Raw genomic sequence first — 25598 nt, 5'->3', positions numbered from 1 at the left:
GCACAGCAGATACCACCAGAAGGCTCGCTGTGGGTACCTTGGAGTGCCTTGGTATGGCTGAAGGTTAAGTTGGAGGCACCATGAGGCAGGGTGAAGAGTGTTGTCTGGGCCAGGAGTTTGAGATAGGCTGGGGGACTCCACGTAAGGATTTTATGTAAGGGAGTCATGTGATCAGATTTGAGTTTAGAATAAATACCCTGTCAACTGTAGGTAGAATCCATGTGTGAAATTGGAAGCTGGAAACCAGGAAGAGGCAAGAAATGATAAGAAACAAGAGAGCCTGGCCCAGGGTCCTAGCAGGGGGGACGGTTTACAATATATTAGGGGGACCGATACGCCATTCAACAAAGAGGTGAAGAATGAGGACGAGCAAGTCTTGGCCTCTGGCTTTAGAGACTGGGTGGATGCTGGTGCTACCGACCAGGATAGAAAATGCGGAAGTGCTGCTTTTTGAGAGGAAGGTAGAGGATTCTCTCATGATTACATTGGGTCTGAAAAACGTCTGATTATGAATATTACTGTACTGAGTTGTAATTGTGTCCAGTTATGAACCCAGTAAGTTCATGAGTGAGAAGTGATGGGTGCCCACTATTGTTTTGAGAAGGTTAATCTGTCAGTATATTGGGAAAACTCAGTGAAGGCACACCAGAGATGAGGAAAGCAGTTAGGAACCTCTCTCTGTGTAGATGCATGAGAACTGAGATCCCAGAACTAGGAGAGAGGCTGTGAGGATGGCGAGTAGAGAACAGGAGCCCCTTGCTTTTTGTTGTTTGGCTTAAACTAAGCTGTGCCTTTGTCTCGTTATCCCATGAATACCACCCTGGTTGGGACCTCTCTGTCTTAGGTGGGTTCCATCTCTAGAACTCAAAGAACTGGGTTGGCGGTGGTGATAACTGGTCCTCCCGGGTTGTCCTCAGAATTGGTACACTTTTTTTTGAAGAAGAAGGAAGGGTGGTTTCTTGTGAACCCCATGTGAGGAGAATCAGTGCCATCAATCATCTCCAAGTGAAGAATTGGCTGTAGAAACCCAAAGGTCAAAACTCTTATTAACCGAGGGACCTAGAGTGTACACAGTTCAGACAGAAGCGACTTTCTCAAAGAGTGAGCTGAACAAAGAAAATTTTGCCAAGGGCAAGAATGAAGGAAAACAGCACATAGGAGTCCCCAGTGTGGCTGGAAACATGTTTTGAAGCAATAGCATGGGACAATATGTCATTATTACTATGGACACAAATTTGAGTCCAGGGTAAGGGGAAAGAGCTGCACTGTTTTGTTTCTGCTGTTGTTAATGTTCATTGTGGTTGTTTTTTTGTCCTGTGACCACTATTTGGAAAGGGTGGCCAGTGAGACACATGCCAAATGATTGAGGTGGTGTTTCCATGAAACATTTCCATTTTAATCATTCTTTCAGATTTCTAGATGAAAGACGGCTTAACCCTGGGGCATGTGCTAAGATGAATCACAAGTCTCAGAAATATTGTCCTCAAGTGATGCGTTGGCTGCAGAGGGAATTCATATGTACTTATGGACAAATTCTGGCATAATGAATGCTCCAAATCATAATTGTAAATGCCCAAGTCATAATGTATATTCATCAGTTTTTCGTTTTGAGCTCCTACGTGTTTCTTAATCAAAATGCATACCAATGTTCATCCATCTTCTATTCAATCGATCAAATGCAAAAGAATTGTCATTTTGGGGGGGGGGTAATTAGGTTTATCTATTTGTTGTTATTATTTTTTAATGGAGGTACCAGGGATTGAACCCAGGACCTTGTGCATACTAAGCACTGGACTCTACCACCTAGCTATATACCCTGCCCTGTTTTTTAAATATAGAAAAATTATCTAATTTCCCTTCTACTTCTTATGTGCCTAGGAGAAGCAGGACAAAAAATCCCAAATCTGACTTGATACTCCTTTCAGTTATCCCAGAAACACGGGATGGGCTCGTGAGTGGCCACATGGTTCGTGCTACAGGGACACCCTGCTGACTTCCTTCTGCGGCCCTGCCAGTCCCATCTCGTTGCTGATAACCTTGCAGGTGCCTGGTGCCAGTGCTTCACTAGTTCCTGTTGCCCCGGAAGTCATGCTGGTTATCCATGTGGGTCATGGAACCTATTTTCTGGAAGACTATCCAATACTTAATTTAATTTCTATAAATTTTGTCTGTGGGGATAAATCTTCTGGCTTGTTTTCCACATATTACTTGCATTGTTTTGAACCTGGCCGGCAAATACCATACTTTAGCATCTGTAATGAAATCACACTTACTGTCCATCAGGAATTTGCTTCCTGATGAAAAGAATGGGAAATGTTTGCTAGGATATACAGTCGTACTATTTTTAAGTTGCTTATATTATATAGGATTCTTTGCAAATGATGTTAGACAGTTCATTACAATTTAAATTCACTTTCTTCTCAAAATTATCCTTTCTCTTCTCAGCATTATGTAGCTGTGCCTTGTATACTTCGCCATGGTAATGAAATGTTTTACCTTTATTTATAGAATTTAGAGAATGTTAAGAGGTTTTCTTTTTTGTTTTTATAAAGAATTATTTTTTTCTACAACGAGTTTCTTTTTTTATTGAAGTGTAGTTAATTTACAATATTGTCTTAGTTTCTGGTGTACAGCATAGTGATTCAGTTATACATACACATAGATATTCTTTTTCAGATTCTTTTCCATTGTAAGTTACATTATAAGATATTGAATATAGTTCCCTGTGCTATGCAGTAGGTCCTTGTTTATCTATTTTATATATAGTAATGTGTATCTGTTAATCCCAAACTCTTCGTTTATCCCCCCCGCCCACTCCTTTGGAAAGGATTTTCCTCCTTGGAAACCATAGTTTGTTTTCTGTCTACCAGTCTATTTCTAATTTGTAAATAAGTTCATTTGTATCATTATAGAGAAATTTTTTTCTTTTTTGTTGTCTTTTTTTGTTCCTTATTGTTTTGGGGTTTTTTTTTGTTGTTGTTGTTTTTCTTTTTTTCTTATATTTTATAGAGAATTTATAAAGATTTTTAATGAGAATTTATGAGGTATTCAAACCTAGTTCTATAGAAATATGCATTCAATATGATTAAAATTTGTTTCCTGAATACAATTTAAAGTAAAACAGAAAATTTTTTAAAAGATTTTTTTGTTACTGAGTTGGTAGTAGTATATTTTGATGAAAAGAATATGAATTTAAAAACATTCTTTTTCATGATGGAGCTTCTGTTGATTCATAAAGCATTTATTTCGGTGCCACAAAATCAGCACCACGATTTTGACCTTATAAATTAGAAAAGAAAACGAAGACGTTCCAGGTTGTAAAGCCAGGTCTGATGCACATGGTGCCTGGTCCTTTTGTCATTAGCTTGTGTCTCCTCCTGGCGTGGGTGCCTCCACCAGACAAGACAGTTCTTCTGAAACTGTTCATTCGACCTCCTCCTGTTCCAGTGCTGCCGCTTGTTGAGCACAGCTTGGAGCCGTTTTCTCTCCTTACCCAGGGATGGGTTTGTCCTGGGCTCTTGTGTTTTGTTGGCACATACGTATGACATGAGGGCTTTTTCAGAAAATAGATGTGTCATAAAAAGAGCGTCTGGGGTCCTCTGGGGCTATATTCCATAAAGACAAATTAGTTAATTTCATATAGTATATTTTAATGTCTTCCCAATGGTGATGGCCCTTCTTCAATATTTAATAAGGGAAAATTAACACAGCATTATAACAACAGCTAAGAATAATCAAAATATGCCCTAAGTGGTATTTTTTATATCAGTTTCCTTCCTTCCTTCCTTCCTTCTTCCTATGCTTATAAAAATGTCAGAAGTTTGGGGAAGGATTAAATTTGTATGTAGACAGTAATATCTTAGTAGTGGACTTAAATATTCCCAGTGGCACCTGCTCTAAAAACCATCCTGTTCTGCTGAAATAACCGTCACCATTTATGACGCTTAGTATGTGCTGGATGTATTCTAAACATTTCACTTGGTTTGTCTCATGTTATCGTCACAGTAACCTGTTATCATTCTCATTTCATAGATGAAAAAAACTGAGGTGCAGAGTTGGATGCATTGCCCACAGACACACTGCTGGTAAATGGTAGAGCAGGGAGTCAAGCCAAGTGAGCCTAGCTCCAGAGCCCGTGTGCTTTGCCGCCACACCTCTGCTCGGGCAAGAGAGGTGTCCACCAGAATGCTGATGAGTTAATAAGGGACACTCTTGGCCTTGGGGGTTCTGGTCCATGTGCTGTGTGTACGTGACAGATAGGGCCTCACATGGAAGTCAAAGCTATTACCTGCTGCCCATTCACAGCAAATAATGAACCTAGAGGCTTGTCAAGGCTGTTACAGTGCACCTGGGGTGTGAAATATCCATTCCCTGTTCATGCACTTTGTGTAGAATAAGTGGGTGCTACAGAAAGAGAGAAAATTCTTGGCCAAACAACATAATATGGTTGGGAATGCTGGCCTGCTCTAAGGTGGTAATGTGGTAATGTTAGGCATTCTTCTGTCTCTGGTGAGGCTGATTATATCTGAAAACAAGTCTTAGAATTTTAGTGTCAGTGTAGTTTGCTCACAGGTGTGACACTGATCCCCATTAATAAAAACAGTCATAATTAAAGCTTGTTCTTTGTACCTTGTCACCACCCCAGCCATCCTCTTTCCTCCCCGAGCTCTTCCATGGGAACCCAAGCCATGGTTTATTCACGTGGGATTCCCAAGAAGAAATTACCTGACAACTGCTTTGGATATGATTTCCCACTCTTTTCCCTGCCCCCTTCCCATCCTAACCCAGTGTTTGTGTTTTAACAGAAGGATCTGGACTCAGATAAGTGAGCTCAAAGAGCCGCAAGAAGGAAAAACTAAATCCTATTATTAGATTCAAGTAGTAGAATTCCAGGCAGGGGGTTTGTCCTGTCCCACAAACCCCTTAAATCACCACAGTAAAACCATCTGCTCATGAATCTCCCCCTTATTTAGATTACAGGCATTTCAATGATGCCTTTCAGTGAATGATCGTGATAAATACGCAATTTTTTGTTTCAACCTGATCATTAGTGATAAAATCTGGCTTTGCAACATGCTTTTATTTACATTTATATTTAGTTCTTAAAATTTTCATTATCAAGTGTTTCCTTCTGGATAATACTCTTTCATCCTAATTAAGATTGTACAAAGCCCAAACTCTTTTTTTTTTTAATTGAAGTATAGCTGATTTACAGTGTTGTGTTAGTTTCTGGTGCACAGCATAATGATGCCGTTACACACATATGTGCATATTCTTTTTCATATTCTTCTTCACTATAGGTTATTGCAAGATACTGAATATAGTTCCCTGTGCTATCCAGTATGAACTTGTTGTTTATCTATTTTATATATATTAGTATCTGCAAATCTCAAACTCTCAATTTATCCCTTCCCACCCTCTTCCCCTCTGGTAACCATAAGTTTGTTTTCTATGTCTGTGAGTCTCTTTCTGTTTTGTAAATAAGCTCATCTGTGTCTTGTTTTTGATTCCGCATGTAAGTGCTATCATATGGCATTTTTCTTTCTTTTTCTGACTTACTTCACTTAGAATGACAGTCTCCAGGTCCTTCCATGTTGCTGCAAATGGCATTATTTTATTCTTTTTTATGGCTGAGTAGTATTCCATTGTATAAACATACCACAGCTTCTTTATCCAGTGACCTGTCAATGGACATTTAGTTTGTTTCCATGTCTTGGCTATTGTAAATAGTGCTGCTTTGAACATTGGGATGCATGTATCTTTTTGCCTTAGAGTTCCCTCCGGATATATGCCCAGGAGTGGGATTGCTTGATCATAGGGTAAATCTGTTTTTAGTTTTTTAAGGAACTTCCGTACTATTTTCCGTGGTGGCTGCACCAAACTACATTTCCACCAACAGTGTAGAGGGTTCCCTTTTCTCCACAGCCTCTCCATCATTTATTGTTTGTGAACTTTTGAATGATGGCCATTCTGACTGGTGTGAGGTGATACCTCATTGTAGTTTTGATTTGCATTTCTCTGATAATTAGCGATATTGAGCATTATTTCATGTGCCTGTTGGTCATTTATATGTCTTCCTTGGAGAACTGCTTATTTATGTCTTCTGCTCATTGTTGGATTGGGTTGTTCATTTTTTTGTTACTAAGTTGTATGAGCTGATTTTATATTCTGGAAATTAAGCCTTTGTCAGCCGCATCATTTGCAAATATTTTCTCCCATTCTGTAGGTTGCCGTCTGTTTTGCTTACGGTTTCCTTTGCTGTGCAAAAGCTTGTAAGTTTAATTAGGTCCCATTTGTTTATATTTTCTTTTATTTCTATTGCCTGGGTAGACTAGAGGGCAGGAACTTTTGTCTTTTGGGTTCATTCATGTATTCCCACCACCAAGAACACTGCCTGGCATGTAGCAGGTGCTTAATTCTCTCAACAAATGAATTAATGAATGTAGATTAATGAAAATTGGAAGTTTCAGCCATTTGTCCGATAATGTCATCAGCTCAGTAAATTCCACCTCACTTTTGGGTCACACTCTGACTTCCCAAGATTCATAAATGTCACGGTTTAGAACTCGGCTGACTCACAAATTCTGCTCACAGGAGGAAAGCGTATTGTGACTTCCCATTGTCAAATGTGGAGGTGGAGTTGGAAAACAATCAAAAGAAATGTTCCTCTCTTTTTTTTTTTTTTTTTTTTTTTTTTGGAGCAAATGAACAAATCTATTATTTGTTTTCGGAGAACAAACGTTCTTCGCAAAGAACAGAAACTGTTCCCAAAATCTTTGAAGTATGTCCCTGATCCTTTAACCAGTAGCTGGAGACTCAAGTCTCCTAGTGACAAACATGGGCTTTGTGGGGATGAAAGTTAATCATAAGTTTACAAAGACTGATTGGGCATTTGGCTGGTGACTGAATTCCTGGCAGTGACACAGAGGAGGCTCTTCAGAGGCTCAGACACATATATTTTAAGTAAAGGCCCTTGTCCTCAAACAAATTTGATTTTTTGCCCAGTGCTCCCTTTTGGATTAAAATAATGCCTTGCTCAAGATATAAATAACATTAAGAATCCTGCCAAAGTCACAGCCATTTCTGTCATGGCAGAGGGAGACAGATTACTTAGGGAGAGAGATTATCATTATTTATTTCTTAGAGGTTTTTTTTTTTTCCAATAATTCATTTGATGTGTTAGTTGTAAACCCACTGTGTGAATCAGAACAATGTCCCGAACGGGCTCCCAGTTGCTGGATCTGTGTTTTGTGGGACGAACGTTGAAGCCAGCATGTTTCCTATCAATACAATAAAAATCTTCATCGCCCCCCAGGCCCTGGGTGCTGCATTTACAGAGTGATGTCAGGATGCTGGGAGCCCCCCAGAGCCCCCCTCTCTTTTAAAAACATATCCCAGTCTCCTGGCTAATACCTCAGCCTCTGCGAGAGCTTGCTTTCCCTAATTCCCTGCTCTACACATTGAGTTGCTGCTGCTCCAATCACCTAGCAGACATGGGATTAGTGTCCTGAGTTCCCTGTGTCCTCTCCCACGTGCCAGGGACTCTAAGCTTTGATCCCTGCTGAAATGAAACCTCCCAGGTCTCGTCTGTGTGTAATGCTTTGGTGGTTCCGCGTTTCAGCTCTTTCCTGGGCTGCACGAGCTCTGTGAGCTCCTTCTGCAACACTGAGTGGAGCCCTGTTCTAATAAAGTCACATGCAGAATCCCAGGCTATAATGCAGAAAAGAGGCTGCCCTAGTCTCCTCTCAGTGCCCTGAAGAGGCTCTGTCCCGTGATGCTCCCCCGGCGTGGGACACCGACGACAGAGGCACTTTGGTGGTTGTTCCGACGCTGCTCTCCATCCATGGAAACGGGCAGTCGCGGGTTGTTTTCAGGTGCACAGACTCAGGAGTCAGACAGCCTAATCAGACACTGTGAGTCCCGGCTTGGTCAGTAATGAGTGAGGAAAATGGAGAAACAACTTAACCACTGTGGGCCTTAACTTTCCTCATCTGCAAAATGGGAAAACATTCAGTTTAGAAGTACCAGAGTAAGCCCTCATGGGAGAGTAGTCATTGTCTGAAAAATAAACAAAACTCAATCACGATTGCTATAGAATTCTTCCATTTTATGGGAGAGAAAGGTGAAATGAATAGATTTAATAAGGGATGAAAGAATGTGAGAGTCTTGCAATCATTTAATCACTTTTCTCCCACTCTCAACCTTGGTGGTAGTGACTCTCTCTGTACCAAATTCTGTATGGCTAGTGATTGTGGCCCTGTTTTGCTCTAGACAAAAAGTTTCTTCTGTATGACGACGCAAATGTGGATTTAAGGTTTGCCCATGCTATAATGAGCCAGAAGTTAATGAACAGGAAACTGAACAAGAATGAGGCAGACCACTTGGCACCAGAGATGGCTTCGGGGCAGGAAGTCCAGAAAAGGGGAAATGACTTGGAAGTCCAGAAGGGTGGGCTGGACGAGGGGCTGCTTGTGGACTGGCTAAGCGCAGACCTGCCTGCGCGCCGAAGGGAAAACACGAATGTGCGACATCCCGCTCCTTGCACCAGCAGATCGAGTTCGTGATGAGACACCCGTGGGCTTTCCCATCGCACCGGTGGTCTGCGTGCCATCTGTGTGAGCCCTTGAGTACGTCGGTTCTCTCCTGTTTACTCTTGGTTCAGATGGATTAGTTCCATTACCCAGATAGAGGGCAGGTTTCTTCAGGGTGGAGACCATGTCTGCTTTATAGTCTCCTCCCACATGGTTGTCGCTTAGCAGGTATATTTGTATAAGGCAAAGTACAGAGGAAATGGAAGACACTTTGGGTATTTTAAACAAGGGAATGTATTGGAAAGGATGGAGATGCAAAAAAAAAAAGGGGGGGGGATGTTGGAGGAACAAAAAGGAAGAAGAGGTGGCACGTAGATCAGAAGCAGCTAACATGCCTGGGCTGGAGCCCGTGAACTTGCTCTCGCTGTTGCAGGTGGGTTGGGGACGCCTCTTTTGGATTTTGGTTCTATTCAAGAGGTGTTGTCTCTACCAGAGTTGGAACAAATAAAAAGTACAGGTCCTTCCTGGGCTGCTGGAATCCAGAATCATACCAGCCTTACTGCTGCTACAGCGACTGCCATCGACTGTCTCATTTTGAGTCGGAACCAAGATTCTTCTGTCTGTATCATGCTGTCGCATGGCACCCCCACGACCTCCAAATAGCAGAATCAAATGGAAGGACAATTGGTAAAGGAGTGTGGGATTTAGTTTGCAGGCTCCTAGCCACCTAGTAGGGCAAAGTGTGGTGGGACAGGTGTGGGGTTGAAAGACCACAGATGAGCGATTGACACACATGTCGTCGTGGAAGGCAGTCGATTTAACGTCAGAAGACCTGAAGTCACGCCCGTATCTAACACTCCGTGGTCATGTTATCTTGTGCAAGATACTGAACCTCTCTGAGCTTCAGCTTTCTCACGTGTAAAACGAGAACAGTAGTAAGACTGCCTCCCAGAGCTACGGGAGCGCTAAATGAGATCACGCCTACGGAAACAATTAAACCGTTTAGAAGCGATGAAGATCCTTGTGAATATTAGTTCCTCTACACGAACCTGTTAGCAATGACCGAAGTCACTGCTCGGGAGACAGTCGTAAGGGATTTTTCGTAAACTAGAAAAGATTTCTGCCAGTCTCGCAGTTCATGGCACGCACTTAGACTTCCTTTATGATACGCAAAATTTCCTGATTTAGGGGAGAGGTGCGATCAGTGGTGCTTGTCAATTTAGTGGATTAAAAAAATTTTTTTTGAACAATTCTCTTTTGATGGGTCACATCCAAAGATAAGCAGCTGAGCCTCTTAGCAGCAGGAAGGAAGGGCGGCGAGCCTTGGGTTATACAAATGAACTTATTAAGCGGATTTATAAAGCCATCTAGTTAATCAGAAAGGAGGGGAGTGAAAAGAGCCTTTCTTAGCCAAGCCAGGATCGCCCGCTGGACAATTAGCAGCCCAGTTTTCATTATGCTGTTGTGGTCCTCGGTTGGGGTCAGGCCTGGGAGTTGGGCTACAGCTGGTGGGTGCAGGCAGTAAGGCTGTAATTAATCACAAGGGGATGGAAGCCAAGGCTGAGGCGTTCACACCCTCTGGTTTCCAGTGGCCCCTCTTCCACTGCATTGACCCGCGGTGCCTACGCTGACCTCAGTTAGATGTCTAGGAACTGTGGCATGTTAGGGCCTCCCTGACCAGTTGCCAGTGGAGTTGTTTATGGATTCTGGCCTTGATTGGTTGAAGACTGGGTTTAATTTCACGTTTTAGATTAAAATGTCAGTTCAGCCAGTGTAGGAGATGAATGGATTTACCCATTAATGTGACTCACGCCAGGAACAGTAGAAACAGCTCGTCCTTTCCTGATGCTCTTTCTGTCTCAGACGCCGTTCCAAGCACTACACTAACTCACTTAACCTTTCTAATAGCCCTCTGAGGTAGGAACTGTGATCCCCATTTTTACAGATGGGGAAATTGTGGCACACAAGCCTGAGTCACTTTTGTTAAGTCACAATTAGCCCGCGGGGAGCTGAGCTTTGAACCAGGCTGGTTCTGGTGTGTGTTCCTGACCACTAGGAGGCACTGCTTCTCAAAAATGGAAGCTTTTTTCATGTCCCTAATTGTTAGATGATTGTGCACCCAACTAGATGTGGCATATTTAACAACACACATTTCTGTAGATAAATCACCTTCCTGATTTAGCAGTCAGGTCTCCAAGACGCAGATTGCATCAGCATTTTGAGATTGTCCTTTCTGACTTTGTCATTATTTCAGTATTCTAACTTACTGAGAATTAAAGTTTCCAAACAGTTTCTTTACAAGTAAGGCCATGTGTTACATAAAAGGACCAGAATAGGCATCTGGTGCCAAGAAAAACTTGGGTATGCGGTTTTCAGATAAGGAACCAGTCCCAAGGAGACCCATAGCTACTTAGTACCCGCACAAGGTCCCGACAGCCTCCGGCCTTGGATCCCATCTTCAGCCCCAGACCCCTGGAATCACACAGCACTTTTAAATTAGGTGCTACCACTTTTAAAACAGTTGTTTTTATATAAAAATTTGAATTTCTGCCTTAAAAAAAAATCAGGTGGCCTGACAATACTGGTTATGTATTTCCCTGACAGCAGTCAGCAGGAGTTAGTAACAGCAGACCCTCAGCTGCCTAGAAAGCAGGACTGAGTCTCTGTTCTTCCACTGGGTGGATTCATTTTTTAGCTTTAATTACTTGGCCCCCTTAAGCATTTTAGTTAGAGACCATTAGTTCGGAACAAAGGCGTCCTGATTCCAATCAGGTCTTCTTTTTACACAACCACATTGTTCTTTCAGAAAATTACAGCCATTTACAATTCAGATACTTTTTTAAAAAATGTTTTCGTTTAAGATTATAATCAGGTTTCAGTCCTCTTATGGGGTGATAAAACTGTCTGTTCATTTCCTCCCTTCCCCTCCCCTCCCCTTTCCTCTCCAAGAATGTATGATGATGCATTAGTTTCATGCAAGGTCAAAAGAAACATTGTTCTGTAGAGCACAGGGAACTATATTCCGTATCTTGCCATAACCTTTAATGAAAAAGAATATGAAAATGAATATATGTATGTCTATGCATGGCTGGGACATTGTGCTGTACACCAGAAATTGACACATTGTAACAGACTGTACTTCAATAATAAATAAATAAATAAAAATTTTTAAAAAATGATTGCATGGAACCACAAAAGACCCCAAATAACCAAAGAAATCTTGAGAAAGAAGAGCAAAGCTGGAGACATCATGCTCCCAGATTTCAAACTATACTACAAAGCTATAGGAATCAATCAGTATGGTACTGGCATAAAAACAGGGACATAGATCAATGGAGCAGAATAAAGAGCCCAAAATAAACCTATGCATTTATGGTCAATTAATTTACAACAAAGGAGCCAAGCATATACAATGGGGAAAGGACAATCTCTTCAATAAATGGTGTAGGGAAAACTGGATAGCCACATGCAAAAGAATGAAACTGGACCCCTATCTTACACTGTACACAAAAACTAACCCAAAATGGAGTAAATACTTGAATATACGACTGAAACCATAAAAATCCTAGAAGAGAACATGGGTGGTAAGCTCTTTGACATCGGTCTTGGCAATGATTTTTTTGGATTTGACACCAAAAGCAAAGAAAACGTAAGCAAAAGAAAACACATGGGACTCTGTTAAACTAAAAAGCTTCTAAACAGTGAAACAAAGTATCAACTAAAGAAACAACTAAATGAAAAGTCAACCTACTGGATGGAAGAAAATATTTTCAACTCATATCTTATAAGGAGATAATGTCCAAAATACATAAAGGACTCATATAACTCAATAACAAACAAACAAACAAAAAAATCCTTAATGATTCCATTGAAAAGTGGGCAAAGGATCTGAATAGTCATTTTTCCAAAGAAGATTTGAGGAAGACACACAGACGGCCAAACAAGAAATAACAAGTGTTGTGCGGTTGTGGAGAAAGGGGAGCCCTTGTGCACTGTTGGTGGCAATGTACGTTGATGCAGCCACTGTGGAAGATAGTATGGGGGTTCCTCAACAAATTAAAAATAGAATCATCATACTGTCCAGCAATTCCTATTCTGGGTATTCATCTGAAGAAAACAAAAACACTAACTCAGAAAAATCTGCACCTCCACAGTCACTGTAGCATTATGTACAATAGCCAAGATATGGAAACAACCTAGGTGTCCATCAGTGGATGAATGGATAAAGAAAATGGATACACACACACACACACACACACACACACACACACACACACACACAGGAATATTATTCAGCCATTAAAAGGAATGAAATTTTGCCATCTGCACCAACATGGATAGACCTTGAGGGCACTATGCTAAGTGACATAAGTCAGACAGAGAAAGTCAAGTACTGTATGATCTTACTTATGTGTGGAATATTAAAGAATAAATAAATAAAATTTTAAAAACTCACAAATACAGAGAACAGATTGGTGGTTGCCAGAGTGAAATAGATGAAGGGAGTCAAAAGGTGTATAAAATTCCAATTATAAAATAAGTAAGTCATGGGGATGTAATGTACAACGTGGCAACTATAGTTAACAATTCTATATTGCATATCTGAAAGTTGCTAAGAGAGTAGATCTTAAAAGTTTTCATTACAAGGAAAAATAATTCTGTAACTATATATGGTCACAGATGTTAAGTAGACTTATTGTGGTGTTGACCTCGAGATGCATGCACATAGTGAATTGTTATGTTGTATGCCTGAAGCTAGTATAACATATAGAAGTTATACCTCAATCAAAAAAACAAACCAAAAACCCACCAACAGCAATAAGATACCTCTACACACCTGTCAGAATGGCCAGACTCTGGAATCCACATCAAAGACAGATGAGGATATGGAACAACAGGAACATTGCTGGTGGGAATGAAAAATGGTACAGCCACTTTGGATGGCAGTTTGGTGGTTTCTCACAAAAGTAAACATACTCTTACCATAGGATCCAGCAGTCATGCTCCTTGGTATTTACACAAAGGAATTATAAACCTATGTCCACAAGGATGTTTATAGAAGCTTTCTTCAAAACTGCCAAGCTTGGAAGCAACCAAGATGTCTCTCAGTAGGTGAACTGATAAATAAATTGTGGTGCATCCAGACAGTGGAGTATGATTCAGGGCTAAAAAGAAATGAGTTATCAAATCATGAAAAAATACAAAGAAACCTTAAATGCATATTACTAAGTGAAAGAAGGCAATCTGAGAGGGCTACATACTGTGATTCCAAGTATTCTGGCAAAGGCAGAACTACAGAGACAGTAAAATGATCTGTGGTTGCCAGGGGTTGGGACTGGGGGGAAGAGATGAATTGACAGTGCAACCGAGGATTTTTAGGGCAGTGAAAATGCTCTGTATATTATAGTAATGGTTACACATCATGATACTTTTGTCCAAACCTATAGAATAAACAACACCAAGAGTGAACCATAAAGTAAACTATGAACTTTGAGTGAGTACAGTGTGTCAATACAGGTACATCCAGGGTAACAAATGTTCCATTTTAGGAGGGACTGTTGATCATGGGGGAGGCTATGCACATGTGGGGTCAGGGAGTAGACAGGAAATCTCTGTACCTTCCCCTCAATTTTGTTTTAAACCTAAAACTGCTCCAAAAAAATAAGGTCTTTAAAAAGAATTTTTTAAACCAAAACACTGGTGATACTGTCATTAGTCCTTGTGACCCATATTTAACTGTCAAGAAAGACACACTTGAGAAAGAATAAACTCTTTGAAATCAACTTGTCTTTTTTTCTGTATTGTTAGGCAAGTCGTTAAGTTGTATTCATTTCTGGTTTTCTAATCATGTGTCAGGCTTAAGACTTCTAAGCATTTGCTTGCTATCTGGCTATTTTTAATTCAAAAATAAATTCTGTAATGAAACTAATTCTATTTTCCGTTGAAATAATGCTTTTTTAATTACTCAGAAGGGAGTCAAATTAAGTAGTATTTACCCAAATTAAATGTAGGAGATAATAAAATATTTCCATGGCATGTTTAATTCAAAACACTCATGTATGCAAATGAATTTGATGTTGGATTCGAGGTATATGGAGGAAGGGGCCATCCAGAAACACAGCTCTTTTCTTTTGATCTTGTGTATTTCACCTGCCAACAGCTAGGCGACTAGGTCCTGGATTTGCCAGCTTTCTCCGTGGAACCATTGGAAATGTGACTAATCCCAGGGGGTTTTGTTCATGCTCGCGTACAGATTGCTCTCTGAAAGTACCCAGATGCGAGCTCTGTGACTCCAGCCTTGTGATGCCGTTTATCCAGCAACAGCAGCCCTATTTGCAGTGGTTAACTCTCTTTTTTACATTTGTCATGGTCCAGCAGTGATGTCGAGCTTTGTGTCGTCGGGAGCTGGCTGATGACAATCAGCGGATTCTAAAGGCTTTTCAGAACCCTGAAAGAATAGATAACATGAGTGCACAATGCTGAAATGACGAAAGGAATAATGGATGCTTAAATGTGGCTGCAATTTAGCCTCCCCAAAACGATTACAGTTCATTTTCTTTGATTCGCTTTTTCAAGTTTTGACTTTAATTCTTTATTGCGTATTTTCTTTATTGTTTAACTTGTATGAGAGGACATTCAGAAAAACACCACCACGCGAAATCCGTCAGAAATGTTGAGACAGTTGTAGTCACGAAGAATAGACACGTCAGCTTTGTTCTCTACTGTTGACCCGGCTCTGCCCTATCCTGCTAGTTGCTGACTCCACTTTTTAAGGTTATAGATGATTTCTTTTTAAATGTGTGAGGGAAATGGGTTTTAGCTTTTGTATCAGCTAGGAATGGTGTTCAGCTGACAGAAACATGAAAAAGAGGGAGTTGAATGAAGGAGTAATCATTTTACTCTGGGTAGAGGAGTCTGGTGATTTGCGGCTCAAATGACCTTTGAATGTTGACCTTTGAGACTTTGGGATGGAAGGGAGCCTCTAGAATGTGACAAGATTACTGGATAAGCCTACCTGTTATCTAGAACCTTCCAAGTTTACACTTACTAACACCATAGTTTTGCCTCTAAATGTGGAAATTCGTTTCTTCCTCTTCATGGGCTTTCTCTCAGGAGAAGAGGAACTCCCCCCACCCCCACCCAACGCCATTTAGTTCAGGGTTTTTTTCAACATTTTTTTATTGAGTTATAGTCATTTTACAATGTTGTGTCAAATTCCAGTGTAGAGCACCATTTTTCAGTTATACATGAACATGCATATATTCATTGTCACATTTTTTTTTCACTGTGAGCTACCACAAGATCTTGTATATATTTCCCTGTATTATACAGTATAATCTTGTTTATCTGTTCTGCATATGCCTGTCGGTATCTACAAATTTTGAACTTCCAGTCTGTCCCTTCCCACCCCTCTCCTCCTTGACAACCACAAGTTTGTATTCTATGTCTATGAGTCTGTTTCTGTTTTGTATTTATGTTTTGTTTTTTTTTTTTTTGATTCCACATATGAGCAATCTCATATGGTATTTTTCTTTGTCTTTCTGGCTACTTCACTCAGAAAGACATTCTCCAGGAACACCCATGTTGCTGCAAATGGCGTTATGTTGTCGGTTTTTATGGCTGAATAGTATTCCATTGTAGAAATATACCACATCTTCTATTATCCATTCATCTGTTGATGGACATTTAGGATCTTTCCATGTCTTGGCTATTGTAAATAGTGCTGCTATGAACATTGGGGTGCAGGTGCCATTCTGAAGTAGGGTTCCTTCTGGATATATGTCCAGGAGCGGGATTCCTGGGTCATATGGTAAGTCTATTCCGAGTCTTTTGAGGCAGTTTATTTTTGTTTAGCTTACAGCTGTCAGACTTCAGTGTGTATCAGAATCATCAGGGGCTCGTTGCTGTGCAGATTCTAAACCCGCCTTCAGAGTTTCTGATTCAGTGGGGCTGGGGGGGTGGGTCCCAAGAATCTGCCTTTCTAACAAGTTCCCAGCTGATGCCGATACTGGTGGTCTGGAGACCATGCCTGGAGAACCACTGAGCTAGAAGAATTTTACTCCAGCCACTCAGAATACCTGCTGGTGAGGAATTCCCAGACAACGCTCTGAAGCCTCAACTTCTGGAACGTAGCTCCTCCTCCCGCTCCTCCCTAACTCTTGTTTCAGCCCTGCTGCTTTGTCTCAGTGAGTACAGTCCTGCTGACAGGAACCACCTCACTGCATCTCTGTCATACCTCCACCTGTCGAGGTTGAATTTGATTTCCAGAATGGTCCAGTGTCTTTCAGAACCAACGTGATAGCCGTGGGTAGGGCTGGTGAGTGTGGCTCTAAAGCACTGGTCTGTAACTATTGTTGCTGCATATCTTGCCCTCTGCCTATTTCCTGTGGCCTGTGAGTTTAAATGGGTTTTTACCTGGTTAAATGGTTGGGGGAAAAAAATCAAAAGAACACTATATTTCATGACATGTGATAATTACATGAAATTCAAGTTGCAGAGTCGGTAATACATCCAGTTTTGTTGGAACCCACCCACCCCCATTGGTTTCGTATCGTCTGTAGCTGCTTCTACACAGTTACGCCAGAGTGGAGTTATTGCCACAGAGAGGGTGTGGCCACATAACCTTAAGTATTTATTATCTGACCCCTTTGCAGAAAAAGCTCGCTGACCCCTGTTCTAAAGGAACAGAACATGCATGGATTTCAGTTTGGTTCTGAAGCCATTTCTCAAAGGGGGGTTTTGTAGTAGTCTCTGCAGCGGTGGGATCAGAACGAGTATTGAGATTCCCCGGGTGACTGTGTGGAGAGCATTCAGGGGCTAGTTGGGGGAGTTTCATGGCACTGCCTGCACACGCAGACAGAAATCCATCTCTCCCCTCTTCTCATCATACCACTAACTCCCGACAACATTCAGTGGGTGATAACTTTATACAAAGGAGTCTTGTTACCGACTCCTCGATCTTTTAGACAGTTTTATCTACGAAGCATTCAGGGTGCTGGTCTGGGGGAGACCAGTTCTGTAAGGTTTCACTGAAACAAACCCTCGGAACAGTTTGGACCCTCAGAACAGTTTCAAAAGATATCTAATAACAATGTAAATCCCTCCCCTGCTCCCAGTTAGTCTGTTATCCCTGGGAAGTCCGTTGTCTTCTCTGAACAAGCTGGGAATCTCTTGTATCTTTTCAGAAGGACTGACCAGATCAAATATCCACCTTGAAACCCACTGTAAAGCCTTTTTCAGAAACAGATTGAAAGTGATCACATATTCCCTGATAGTACCCCCGATGGAGCCAGTCCTGGCATTTGTAAGTAAATGCATATTGGTTTTCAATTAAATGCAAACAGCTATTCCTGGGAGGATTCGTGAGATAGCAGTGCTACTCTAAAGGAATGGAACGGGGTGAATAGGAAGGGGTGGGAGGTGGGTTGTGTTCTGCAGCCATGTGGAAGGCACAGTGTGACCTGGTATCCAACGACGGGGACTGAGGGAGGAGACGGAGGGATAGAGCCATTAGGTGGACTTAAAGCTCAGATGGTCGAGCCAGACAAGCCAGTGAATTTAGTAAGTTAATGAACACCATCTGTCAGTTGCATCGGCACACCTGACTCTTTCCAGCCTCGTCTCTTCCTCGCTTCTCTCAAGTGTCACCCCAGCCCATTGTTCACGTGGCTGCTTCAGCCATTCAGGGAGCAGATGAATGAGCCTTCTACCACACGACCCTGATTAGCCAGTCACTTACTCGGTTGAGTGCTAATGATGTGCCAGGCGCCTTGCTCAGTGCGCGAGACAAAGAGCAGAACAAGAAGTGTTTGCTGCCCTCCCCTGGGAGGCGCTGACAGGCTCCCGGCGGAGACAGACTAGGAAAGAGTGTAGTGAAGGATGGAGGACCCCTAATAGATGCATGTCTAATAGATGCCTGTGCACAAGAAAAACTCCTGCTGGGAACCGACCAGGACACTAACAGTTGCAGTTCAGTAAGTTGGGCTCAGAGCAGGGAGTTGAGAAAGGCTTCCAGGAGGAAGACTGGGACCTCAGGAATGAGAAGGGAGGAGTGTGAGCCAAGCAGAAGTGGTAGGAAGGTGTGGGACCTGGAACAACAGCTGGTGGGTTGGACGGCGAGAATCCCAGTGTGTGGAGGGGAGCACATCAGATGCGAGCTGGTGTCACATCATACAGGCTGTATGTGCTCAGTGGAGAGTGAACACTAACCTGGGAACCCTGGGGGACGAGCAGGGGACTCACGTGACCAGGATTCTGGAATGATGCTCTGGAAGCCCTGCAGAGAACAGACTGGAGGGTCCTGATGCTGGAGACAGGAAGCTTGCTTAGAGCGATTAGGGTACCCAGGTGGGTGGTACCACCTAGAGAAGGTGAGAAGTAGAGAGAGGTGGGAGAGAAAGTCTGCTGAACCCGATGACTTCTTAAGGCAGGGGAGGAGGAGAGAGAAGAGTGAATGGCATATAGTGTCCTGCTTGGAGTCCAAGCACGTGAAGGTCATTCAAGCCCTGCACCTTTGTAGAAATGAAAATGGGAGAGTAGAATTCTAGGACAAGATATTTTTAAGAAATGTGATAAAATTGGAATGAGAGGCATATATAGAATGAATGGAGGAAGAGAAGTCTAAAGGGGGCTGGAAAAGACATCCGAGAGCTGGAAAGTGAAGGACATTGTGGATCCTGAGGGAGGGCAGCACGGAAAAGAGGGTGGCAAGTGGACAGCAGTGCCACACGCTGCAGAAAGGTCACATGAGACCACAGGAGAGACTGTCATTCTATGTCCCAAGAACCTCAGACTGAGACATGCAGGATCCTCCCAGAAGTGGCTCCAACCTCCTTTTCCAAAAAGACAAATTTCCAGATTGCCTTTTTTTTTTCTTTTCACTTCTGCCAGGTTGAGCTATTCTGTTTCCTGTGTGTATCCATCATTTTCCGTCTCCTGCTCCTTTTCCTTACTGGAAGGAATGCTGTGAAGTTCACATCAAATGCCGCCTTCCATTTTGGCTGAAGTGGCATTGATCTGTCGCTCCTCCCTGCAGTCACAGCACTGTATCTGTACATCTCTGTCTCTAGTCACCTTCTTCCTGATGTTATAGTGACTCATGTCATTGTTTTCTTTCTGCTCAGTTGCAAGGCACAAAAATCATGTTTGCAGAATACCCAGGGATTCAACTATTAGCTTATATTGAAGGCATGCAGTCGTCTTTGGCTGCTGATTTAAAGAATGCTAAAACCAAACCCCTACCACCAAAGTTTAGCTCTTATCAGAAATGTAATGATTTGTGATATTACATCAGTAAAGCTGACTTTTTTATATTATTCTCACATTGTTTGTTCATTTTTCATAAACAATTTTTAGTTCGATCACAAAAGGCTAAAATATACTTAAAGAGTAGGGAACAGACAAGCATTTGAAGATACTGGTTCTCAAGCTTGGCTGCACGTATGCAATCACTTGGGGAGTTTTGGAAACACTGACCCTGGTGCCCAGGTCCCGCCCCCAGAGCATCTGCCGTGATTGGTTAGAAGTGTGGCCTGGGTATTGGGAAGCTGCAAATCAGCTCGGGGGGTAGTGGAATTTGGGAACCACTATTTTTCACATGGATTTGCATTTGAAGATCACATCTATTACTGGCGATGACTTATTGTTCCTACATTGAAATCTGTGTGTAGTTATCAAGCAGAAAGTTGTCTTTACCTGTTAATATATTCTCTCCCCGTCTTTCTCCTCCACTCTGTCCCCCAGCCCACGAGAGAACAACCCCCAAAGGTTGACCCACACAGCCCCTATCTCTGCCCGGAGGAAAATACCAGGCTCTTTCATAAATGTGCTGCTTTGCCCAGTTGCCAACAAACAATGAACCCTTGAATACATAAAAATTTCCGTGTGTAACTTGATAGAAAATACATTTGGTTTTATACTGAAATTTTGAGGTGCATTAATGTCACCGGTGGTATCAAGGCCCCGGAGTAGCTTTGTTCTTAATGAGTTTCAATGGAACAGAAATTCCTAAGAAAAACAGGTTGGTGAACGCTACTACCCAGGTGTTACATTGTTCAAGTTGTCATGTCTCCAGAAATAAATGTATGAGAAAGCTCCCTTTCTTTAAGGAGAAATGAAAGAGAACAAGAGAGAGGCACTTGGGTACCAATCCATTCATTCCCAGACGTTAGTAAAAACTCCCAGCTTGTGTTCCATGGGAGAAATGACCTTCTCTGTTAAAAATCTTAATTTTGGTCATTTCCTTAGAAACAGAGTTGTAATATCTTTTGCTCGTTATACTACTAAGTTTGTGTATATATCCACTCTTCATAGGAAGCTAGGTGTACTTAAAAGTACTAAGTAAGTCATCATGCGTCCCGCAGCCCCTGGGCAGCCAGCTGGACCCCCTGGCACCCTTCCAAATCCTTGCCAAGATCCAGTTCCAATACTTCCCACTCGAGAATCCTTTTTTATTCATAATCCCAAGATAACTTGCCTTCCTCTGAACTCTTATGGCATGTTGTGCCGTTTCTGGCTCATTTACCCTTTTATTCCTTACATCACAGTTATTTGTGGCACAGCCGCTTGTCTGAACGCCCCTTCCATACTCAGAGCTCCTTGAGGACACCCATCATTCTTTTGTTTTTTTGCCCACAATGTGCAGGACAAAAAGTGGTGAAAATACTAAAATAAAAATCAAGGCATTTATAAAATGTGTAGTTATGTTATTGTCACATGTGATAGATACGTAAACAAGTGTTAGAATTGAAGACTGGAGGAAATTGCTTAAATGTTTGATTTTGTTGATTTCATCGGGTTAAGGGGGAAAAAGTAGATGCCAGTTTTTGTAGTTTTTCACATATTTTAAAATCAAACCTAGGCAGTCACTTAAAGCAATTTGTCAAATGTAATTTAAGTGGTTTCATGAAGTTATTATCATATTTATTGTGTTATGCCAAGGAGCAGGCAGCAAATTACTTACCTTTAGCAAGAAACCCATTTCTAAAGACTGTTGGGGTTTTAGAAGGACAGATTTTTCCTCATTTAATTTTTTTAACTATATTTAATTCTTCCATCTTAAGAACTTTTAGCATAATAAGCCCACTGTTTCCCTGTCTACCTTCCCTGTCCTCCTGAGGAGGATAATTGATTATTTTGTTATCTTTTTGGACCTTGTGTTAGTGAGCATGCAGACCAGACTAAAACACAGCTTATTAAATATTTAAGAAATCACATTAAGGTGACGTTTGTGTCTTCTCTGTAACAGCCGCCGGCTGTGTCATCAGAGCCTTTATGTCATTACATAGAATGACATTGTCACTCCCATCAGTCTAGTTAAAAATGGACACGGGTCAGACCATTTCCAGGAGCACCAAAGGGACTAAATTTAGGAGTTCTGGATTCACCTCATCGTGATTCTTGAGAGAGTTCAATAAAAAAATACGAAGTTGGGCTACAGAGTTGTGTACATGAGTTATTGTTTGGGGGGGGAGCTTTTTCCAGCTCTTCTCATTCTGAGATTTCAGTAGTTCATTCTGTTGATTGATTGACTGAAGTGTAGTTGATTTACAGTGTTAGTTTCTGGTGTTCCGCCTACTGATTCAGTTATATATATTCTTTATCATATTCTTTTCATTATGGGTTGTTACAGGATATTGAATATAGTTCTTGGTGCTGTACAGTAGGACCTTGTTGTTCCAGTAGTTCTTTTTAAAAGGAAGTCGCAGCGCAGCTGAATAGGATGGGCTGACAGGATACGCTCAGGTGGGCACCCCTGGGCACCCCACTAACCCTCCTCGGCACAAAGGAGAGGCTCTTACACCACGTCCTACATGTCTCATTCCTTCCTCGCTTGTGAAGCTCTGGCCTCCTCCCGCCTTTTGTAAGTCACCCTGCATTCTGGTGAAATTGGCCAGAACTGCTGGAGCTCCAAGCTCCGATAGGAAGAATCATGTTATTCTGGGCTCCCAAGGGAAAGAGAACGCTCAATCTTCGGAGGTGGAGAGGACGCCTGCCCTTAGCCGAGAAGGTGCCATTGACGTCTTTTCATTCTGGTCTGAATTTTCTTATATTTACTGTTTGGTTGTTTGGCTATAAGAATTACCTGAAGACACCCAAGACTTTTGTTTCTGACAGTAAGTGCTGGCACTCTTGCTGCAGAAGCTGTCTGAGTGGGTCGCTGAGGTCAGCTGCCCGTGTTCCCTGCTGCATCGCTGCTGAGACACACCGCTTTGTATTTTTGTTCGTTTTCTTTAATTTTTTAATTTATTTTTTATTGAAGTGTAGTTGATTTACAATGTTGTGTTAGTTTCTGGTATATATATATATTATATATATATTCCTTTTCATATTCTTTTCCATTATAGGCTATTACAAGGTATTGAGTATAGTTCCCTATGCTGGACAGTAGGACCTTGCTGTTTATCTATTTTAGATATATTAGTGTGTATATGTTCATCCCAAACTCCCAGATTATCCCTCCTTCCCCTCTTCCCCGCACCGGTAACCATAAGTTTGTTTTCTATGTCTGTGAGTCTCTTTCTGCTTTGTAAATAAGTTCCTTTGAGATCACCCTACTTTAAAACACCCTCTATCTGTTCTTATCCTGCTGCTAAATTACAAATAAAACTCATCTCCTTTGGCAAGCATAAAGATCATTGTGTATCAGTCTCCCTGTGGGGGAGGGCACAGATCTCCCCTACCCCCAAATTCCCAGGAAAAAAATTTTTTATATGTTTACATATATATATATACACATACACACACACACAGATATATTTTACTTATAAGCCAGGATTCTATTTGATTTGTGAATGTAGAGAATTTTCATTTTTTCCCCGAAGATAGGATATAAAAACAAAGAAAATAAAATGGATAAAAAACTAGGATTGATCACGGAAAATCCTGCCATGATCACACTCACATAATCAGTGTCCAACTTTTGTAGCCATGCTACACTTATGCCAGGAAGCCCACCCAGATTAACACCAAATATTGAATCTCTTACCTTACATTCTGTTTGTTTTTTGGTTGTCAAATAACCCTTTATTAAATCATCTTTCTCTGTAGTTCTTAACTAGCTGGGCATTCTGCCGCACCACTGTTGATGTCATCAGCGATGTCCTGAGGGTGGCGGCCACCAGCATTGCAGCCCACACAGACTGGGCAGGGATCTCTTTAATGGCTCTGGAGGGTTCTCTAGCTAAAGATCGGTGCCGCCTCTGTCGGGCAGTGTTGACAGTTTCATCAAAAGTGATGTTTCCACTGTGCTTACTGTCTTCTGCTTCTTTCTGTCTCTTGGCGGTTCCTAGAGGGCTTTGATGATCCGAGCAGAGGCAGAAAGTGCCACCTCGATCTGGGCCTGTCTGTTCCGAATGGTCAGTTTCACTGTAATCCTCAGACCCTTCCAGTCACCAGTTGCCTTGGCAATGTCATCACCAACCGTTTTTAGAGACAGACTCAGGGAGCCGATCTTGGGAGCCAGGGCAAAGGTGGCACCGACGTCCCCACTGATGCACCTCAGGTACATGACTTTGATCTCATCAGGGACGAACTTAGACGGCATGGTGGTGGCGGCTGATGTCAGAGGAACCCGGATTCCAGACGACTGAAGAAAGTTGCACTTTGGCCTTCTCGGAGCCAAAACCCCAAAGCTTACCTTATGTTCTTTATTCAGATGGTTAATTCCCTGTCATCAGCATAATGGAAAGCACACGAGCATTATAAGCAGACAGCCCTCTTTCCTTACCTCAGCCTCTTACTCACTATATGACTTTGGCAAGATACTGCCACCCTCTGAGCCTCAGTTTTTTCATCTGTGAAATGGGAATGCAAGCTCATGATTCCTTTTCTGGAATCTTGGGGCCAGGTGAGTTTTAGAATTCAGGATTTTTTAAAGGATTTTTCTTTCATAAAGATAGCACAGTGCATGAACCAGTGTTATGTAACAGCCCCAACGGGGTCTGGAGTAGCATCCTGTAATCAAACACGTTTGCAATTCTACAGTAAAAACGTGCAAGTCACACTTAGTGGGATAAAGTGTATAAACATGTCAGATTTGTCACCAAAACTTACTGCATTTTTTTCCAGAATTTTTGAGCACATGAACTGTGCCAACCCCTAGTTTGAGGATGTCAAACTTTCCTTAGTTTAGGAAGTAGCAGCTGCTCCACCTATGGTAGCTGTTGTTTTTATTTGAATTAATAGCAGATAACATAGAGCTCATCTCTTACACACATGGTGGTATGAATAAAGAAATTCCACTCCCCGTACCCCTGTGATCCCCATTGGATTTTATAAAAGGCCATTACTGCACTTTTAAAAATGGTCATGAACTTCACTCTTCAAGAAAATATTCACAAGAGGGCATAAATGTCTTCTCGAGTAATTTTAGATCCTCCTATTATGTTACTGTGCTCCGAAATGATTGCTAAGATCAGAATGATGGATTCAGAGCAGTAAGTGAGATTTCCATTACCTACAGTTAAAATTAATACCAAGAAATTTTTAGCTTTTTTTTTTTTGCCGTCATTATTACTTGAGGGGATAAAATCAATCACTCCCCTAGTTCAGCTAGTCTCTGAACATGCTAAAGTGATTTATGGTGATGTGAGCTAAATTTTGCTTACTGGCTTATGCTTGATGTGACCTTAGTCCCATAGCTTTCAGCTCACTGGTGTGCCAGGCTCCGTGTGACGTGGCTCATGAGAAGTTTTACCAATAATGAAGTACCAGAATTTGTAAATTATCTAACTAAAAAAGAAATAGGTGATTATTTCAGATTACCCTCTGATAATATTCCTCTCAACTACACTTTCTTAAATGGAAGCAAAAGGGAGGGCATCGTGCAGGAATGTGTCGTGAATGAATGTCATTCACCATGTCGGCTGGAGAATTTTCTTTTGAGAACCTCTTACTTCTAGCCTATCTGCCTGTTAATCAGAGTATGGAGATTCTAATCTTTTTTAAGTATACATTTTATGTTACATTTTGAAAGAGTAATTAAAAAATTTTTTAAATTGGAGTATAGTTGATTCACAATGTTTCTGGTATACAACACAGTGATTCAGTTATATATATATATGTTTT

At 41.6% G+C, this 25598-nt stretch overlaps 1 protein-coding gene and 1 pseudogene across 14 annotated transcripts in view; one reads left to right on the top strand and one right to left on the bottom strand.

The window, feature by feature from the left end:
* Positions 1 to 25598, top strand: part of NRCAM (neuronal cell adhesion molecule) — a 273058-nt gene that overhangs the window by 134688 nt on the left and 112772 nt on the right. The window lies entirely within an intron of this gene.
* LOC105097362 (large ribosomal subunit protein uL11-like) lies at positions 23560 to 24090 on the bottom strand (annotated as a pseudogene).

Source organism: Camelus dromedarius, chromosome 7 (genome assembly GCF_036321535.1).
Source record: "Camelus dromedarius isolate mCamDro1 chromosome 7, mCamDro1.pat, whole genome shotgun sequence".
Classification (NCBI taxonomy): domain Eukaryota; kingdom Metazoa; phylum Chordata; class Mammalia; order Artiodactyla; family Camelidae; genus Camelus; species Camelus dromedarius.
This window is presented reverse-complemented; position numbering and strand designations above follow the sequence as displayed.